Source organism: Struthio camelus, chromosome 1 (assembly GCF_040807025.1).
Source record: "Struthio camelus isolate bStrCam1 chromosome 1, bStrCam1.hap1, whole genome shotgun sequence".
Classification (NCBI taxonomy): Eukaryota; Metazoa; Chordata; class Aves; order Struthioniformes; family Struthionidae; genus Struthio; species Struthio camelus.
The window spans coordinates 141,017,575-141,023,646 of NC_090942.1; the positions used below are offsets into that span (position 1 = coordinate 141,017,575).

General features: G+C 38.3%; 1 protein-coding gene across 7 annotated transcripts in view; it reads right to left on the reverse strand.

Annotated features, from left to right (window-relative positions):
* Positions 1 to 6,072, reverse strand: part of PRPS2 (phosphoribosyl pyrophosphate synthetase 2) — a 29,676-nt gene that overhangs the window by 22,178 nt on the left and 1,426 nt on the right. Inside the window, exons 1-2 of one of the 7 annotated variants that reach the window (XM_068920536.1) lie at positions 1,729 to 1,783; positions 1,480 to 1,651 (exon numbers count right to left, since the gene is read on the reverse strand). The exons of 2 other annotated variants lie outside the window; for them this stretch is intronic. The gene's annotated coding sequence lies outside the window, so the exon portion shown is untranslated. Of the gene's footprint in view, positions 1 to 313; positions 611 to 1,479; positions 1,850 to 6,072 lie in introns of those variants that run through there. 4 more of the 7 variants (XM_068920563.1, XM_009683666.2, XM_068920554.1 and 1 more) reach the window with 4 other exon arrangements.

A 6,072-nucleotide genomic window follows, 5' to 3' on the forward strand; every position in this document is an offset into this window, starting at 1 on the left:
TTGCCTTCACCTTGCAAAGGCTGATTGAAGAGTTTAAATAAATATCTAGAACCTTAGGTAGACGAATTATCATAAATTAAGGATAAGGCTCAAGAACCACTTATAATATAACACATTTAAATGGCTGAAGCATACAATCATTAGGCAAAATTCAAAGCCAGGAAAAACAGCAGTCTTAGCCCCTTATGATACTAAATTTTTAGCACATTGCCCATGGAATTAAAAGCAAGGGGAATTTTAAATAAGTATATCCCCATTTAGAAAAAAAAGTTGTAGGAAAGCAGGAAAAAAAATCAGTGTGTAGATAATTCACCATTTTAGTGTGGTTCTAAGTCCATGACTAGGATCCAGTTCAAATCATGCAGTTAAAGGGTTCTATGAACCTTTCGAAAAAAAAATAAAGATAACAGATGAAGCTTCTAGCTGTGCTTACACAGGAAGCAAGCTTTATCAAGCTATTTAGGTGCCCATAAAGTAGATTTAGGCACTTTCAGTATCCAGGAAAGCAGACAAAACTTTAGGGTCAGGAGTCCTCACACAGTGTGCAAAGAGAATCAATATCTCAAAAATGATCCAAAAAACCACCATATGCTGCATTTGCAAATCATCAAAACCAGCCAATAGACAGTGCTAAGCAGAGGGGTGTGTTTGAACTCTTACCCTTGGGATCAAAGTTAAATACCTTACTCTGCAAAAATTACGGCCTCCAACTTATTGGCCAAATATTTCAGCTACCATAATGTTACATAACAAAGTGTTTATGAGCATAAGAAAAAAGCAGCTTCGTGAAACACTTTGAGATGTGTTCTATGAGTCTTCATCTAATGTCAGCTCCTCAAGGGATGCAGCAGCTGCTTGATCTATTACTAGACCTCAGCTGAGCTCAGGAAGCTGTATATAGGTATACTGTATACTGCAGAAGCACAGTGAACTTGCTTACGGCAAGTTCAAGCGGTCCCTGCAGAAATTTCAGGGAGGGAAAGTCAAAAAGGGGTATGGCCACAGCAGCCTTTCACTGTACATGTCCCTTAATACTAATACCTAAAAATATGTATTTACTGTTCTAACCTGGTTCTTAAGTTCTGTTTTTAAGACTAGTGGAGAATGTGACTACACCACAGAGTAAAGCAGAGATAAAGTTGAATTGTTTGGATGCTAAGAACTACAGAACTGAAGAGCTCCACAAGGTTTACTCTGGCTCCTTCTGGTAGAGGCTGTAGGGAGATATTCTCCCACAGCCACCAGCCTGGATTTCAGCAAATCCTAGGCTCTTGACTGCTGAGATTATCTTTTTACTGCAGGTTTCTAGGTATCCCACATCTCCTGGCACCCATGTTCTCTCCTCAACGCTAGGCTCTTTCACTTTGATTAACAGCTCTGAGGCCAATCCCCAACTAAATCTTCATTTACAACTGTGGCTGTCCTAACACTGAGCAGCAACAAAGCAAGCCCCATGAGCACAGGAAATAATTTTCTTACCCTCAATTCTGGCATACAGCCTACCACTGCAACAGGAAAACACCATCACTGCAGCAGCTCTGGGTTGAAACATGTTCGGTTGAGAAGGAACCCTCAGAAATTTGGAAACAAAGGTCCAACAAGCCTGAGCATGCGCAGAGATTCTTCAAAGGCTTAGCACTAAAGCCTGCATCTAAGTATATGCAGAATCATCAGGAATTATTCACACAGGTCTGGCTTACTGACTTATTTCAAGTGCTTGGCATTTACCTAAAGATAAGCAGCACACAGTTTCTCCAGCCTCACTTTGCTCACCACAATACAAGCGAGCAGGCAGTGAGGAAAAGAGGCAACTCTGCTGCCCCGGGCAGATTACAACAACCACAGATATGAATCATCTACAAAGTGGTTAGGCAATACAAAGAGAGTCCTCGCATCCCAGTGTCCTGTATCCCCACCAACTTCAGTTGATTTAACATCAGCTGACCACTTGAGGTTGCTTACTCCAGGACTAGGCTTGCAAACAGCACAATAACCTACTTCAGTGAGGGTACAACCAGGGGGCCTCCACTGTACTGGAGCTCAAAGGAAGGCAGCAGAGGTCTCATCTCAGAGATGAGGCAGCTGCAGTAAAAGTGTGGAGTTGGGGGCACTGTAGGGGAGATGGGGGGGGGGGGGGAAAATGTTGCAGCCCAATAATGAAAAACCTCCCTATTTGAATCATACATCCCTGGTATATAGCACTGATACCAAAGTTTTTAGGTTTGTGTGTGTATATATACAAATATGTACATATATATACAAAAATATACACATACTTTAAGATTAAATTTTTTCTTTGCCCTACTTTTTATGAAGTAATCACATTCATCCCTGTAAGAATCAACTATTTTTTCCTGACTTCCAAAATTAAAGCTCAGTCTAAGACATCAATGTTTGATCTTTTTACTTTTTGTTGTTGATTTTTTCCCTTTTTAAAAACACAGATGCCCCTCATATCAGAAGCACAACTTCTCCCATAGAGCAGGCAATGTCTCTTTGTAGCCAACACATTTTCCTCTATAACAGCTGTACTGCATACACTTATGCTGATGATTCTGAAATAACCAGCTTCAGCAGTTAAATAAGGCTACAGATAAACTGCCTCCAAATTCACATGGACCAGGCAAGACTTCAATTCTCTCTCTCATGAATCTGTCCAGATGACTTGCTCTGACAGCTTACTGCAGGTAAAAAATCAGTGGATCTGATTGGGAAAGAGTTAGGGGGCCTTCAGGGAGGACTGAAAGCAGTAAATTCTTTCACTGGTACAGAGGTGTGTATATGAGGATATCATCTATGACTTCAGTTTCTCCATTTCAAGAGTAACAATTACTGCAAATATAGTACTAAAATAAATAGTCTTTAGAAAAGAAAATATACCAAATATTGTAAGAAAATACATTTATTCAAGAAGTAATGAACATTCAATGTTTATTTTTTTCTTCATCAGCTGATTCACTAAAATACCTATGTGTCACCTCAGGGTAATTTGGAGACAATTTTATGAAACACTTCTTATGCAAAACACATATATATACACACATATATAATGTATATGTGTGTGTGTGTATATATATATATATATACACTCACATGCACACACACATTTCTGTTTTATATCTGTGTAACAGAGTTTGATAGCACCAAGGCTGCAACCGTCATGCCAGCTTAAGGTCTTCCAAAGACCTTAAGATCCCTCCAAACTGTGCTGACAATTGCGTGTAGAGTTGCAAAGAAACTCACTGAGCCCCCAGTGCAACGGCAACAATTTTACTAGATAAGAGAGAAGGTGGTGCCACCCAAGTTCTTACTGGGACACTGTGGCCAGCATGCATACTCAACTGACACACTAGTTTATAATACTAAATAGAGTTACCTTCTACAATCAGACATTATCTAGGAGCTCTCTTATTGCTTTAGTAAAGGTAGGTTGACTCCAGTAGTCAGCTGGAGGAAAGGACTTCCATATTCTTTAGAGAGAAAGAAAAAATAGTGGGTAGGGAGAGGCAAGTCTAGCAGCAATTCCCTCTCATTTCATCAAGCACAGACATAATATTTCTCCGTTACAAACCTATTAGAACACTGAATGCCTAAAATCGCAAGAGAGCTGGGATACTGCCAGATACTCTAGTATCAGTATAAATTAAAATGAGAATCACTTCCAATTCTAAGTTTTCAGGAATTTAGAAAATCCCTGCCCATTTAACATCACTTCTTGTCAGGTGTATTCCTTTCCATAGCTAATCTCAGGGAATAAGTAGTTCAAGAACACTTAGATCTGCTAAGGATTGAGATTGAAGCCTAAAGCCCGTTTCAGTTGAAATACAATACAAAATATTTAATGACTCTTCTCTATTCTATTCTGCAAGCAAGATTAACTGCAACTCTCAAGTAAGTGACTTCCAGTTAGGACTCTTCTGACAAGTAGTCAAGCCTGGGATTGCACATATTTATCAATTTACACACGATTCACATTTATGTTCAAGAGAACGAAGCAAAGAGCAAAAATGAGTTTTTAAACAAAAGGTGAATCTTCTCTGCAACTTGCTAACTTAACAGATCTGACAAAGCAAGAGCTTGTTGACCCTCAGGCCCAGGCTTATCTGTTTGCACAGGGTTTTGCCCGGGTGCCATTGGGAAGGTTTACGGTTCTTTGAGTGTTTTAACTATTGGGTTTTAGTATTCTGCAATACTGCAAATACATTTCCTAATGCCAATACACTTATTTATAAACTTAAAACGTGCAACAAAAATAAGAAAAAAGACTGCACTGGGTTATCTTTACATATGAAGAAATAAAATGTTGCTTATATACACGAAAAAATTTTGCTATAGAGAGACAGACTGAACAACTGGATGCTGCAGAAAAGGACCATTGCATGTTAAATATCTTATCAACTTTAGCTATACTTTAATTTCAAATTCCAGGAAATTTCTCGTTAGTATTGCTGAATTTTATATTAAGGAAAAAAGGAAAAAAAAAAATCAATCTACAAAACTGGAAGGGCAACATCCTGAAATAAGTTGCTGAGAATCTTAAAAAGACTACCCACTTAAAGGTTATTACAATTTTACTGGCTGAAGGGGAAACAAGAACAACTTCATGTTTTTGAGATCCTAAAATTAAGTTGTACAAAAGAAAGAACACTTCAGGATTTAAGTGTTAAGCTATTTTAAGTTGGGGGCAGGGGGAGAGATAACAGCCTAGCAGAGTTTTTACAGAGGCAACAAAAAATAATTTTTTTACATAATGTACTTCCCTCACACTATCTATACCACACTTACCACAGTACATCCCTGCTCACCTAAGCAGATTGCCACTACTAGGTTAGCCAAACCACTGATATTCTGCTTTTGTTACTAGCTACTTATTTAATGGCAGAGGCTTGTATTTCACACTTGGAAAAAAAAAAGGTAGAATAACAGACTAGAGAATATTCTATCCTGAGGCCTAGAACTTAATTTACATCATAAAATAAATACATAAAATTTTGTAGGTAGGTCTCCGCCTTGGAAAAAGTCTAAGTCAAAGAACTTCTGTTTAAAACAGAGCAAACAGCAGAGTTAAAAATCAGCGTCTCTTGAGAACAAACCAACCAAAAAAAAAATCCACAAGCTTGCAGGATAATCATGCAACCAAATACACAAATTAAATTTTATCACGCAGAAAAAAGATGAAAGAGTAATAAAGTGATTATGTGGCTGGAAAGACCTGAAGGAAGGTTTAAGCCTTCAGTTAATCAGGAATGAATAGAAGAGAGTAAGAGTGGGCAAACATTTGATGCCATAAACACCAATGGAAGAGAGTTTATAGTAACACCAGTAAGCATACCTAAAACAAAAGCAATTAAATTAAGAACACAAATGAAAACACAGACTGAATAGAAGGAAAAACTTTCCAAGAGCAGTGTTAGTATACAGCATACTAATCTTTCAAAGGAAGCTATGAAAACACGTTTGTTTGGGATACTCAGAACAAGAAGAGACAAGAATAAGCATACAATAATCTCAGGAACAAGCTAGCCACTTATATTCAGGAAGCTTGGTTTCAGAAACAGATGACAGCCTTATACACCTATATTGAAAAGTAGCAGCACAGTCTTACCAGCTCATGGGATGAGCATGCAGTTGTCACTTCAATTTACAATTTTTTTATATTTTTAAGAAGAGGGAAAATATTCACGGACTCCTGCTGCCTGCCCGAGTAATAGATAGGTAGGTCAGAAGCAAAGACAACAACACTAGTAAAGATAGGCAATATTAGCCTAGTCTCAGAAAAAGAACTGGCAAGTCTTGAATGCATTGTCAGAGAGTAAAGCAAGCAGTCCACATGGTTTAACACAAGATCTTTAGCATGGTTATCAGAGTAACTTTCTACATTTGGCTGGCCAGGAACCCCGTAAGCTTTTCCTTTCAAAAAAGTAAGCCAAGGCCAACATAACAACAGTATTGTCCTCAGGCGGGACCAACAGTCCACATGCATAGTTGACTGCTGCTGAACAATAAAGACAGGTCAAAACAAATCCTGAAGTGTGATTTGGTCTAGACTCTTTCAAGTGTCTAACCCATCGC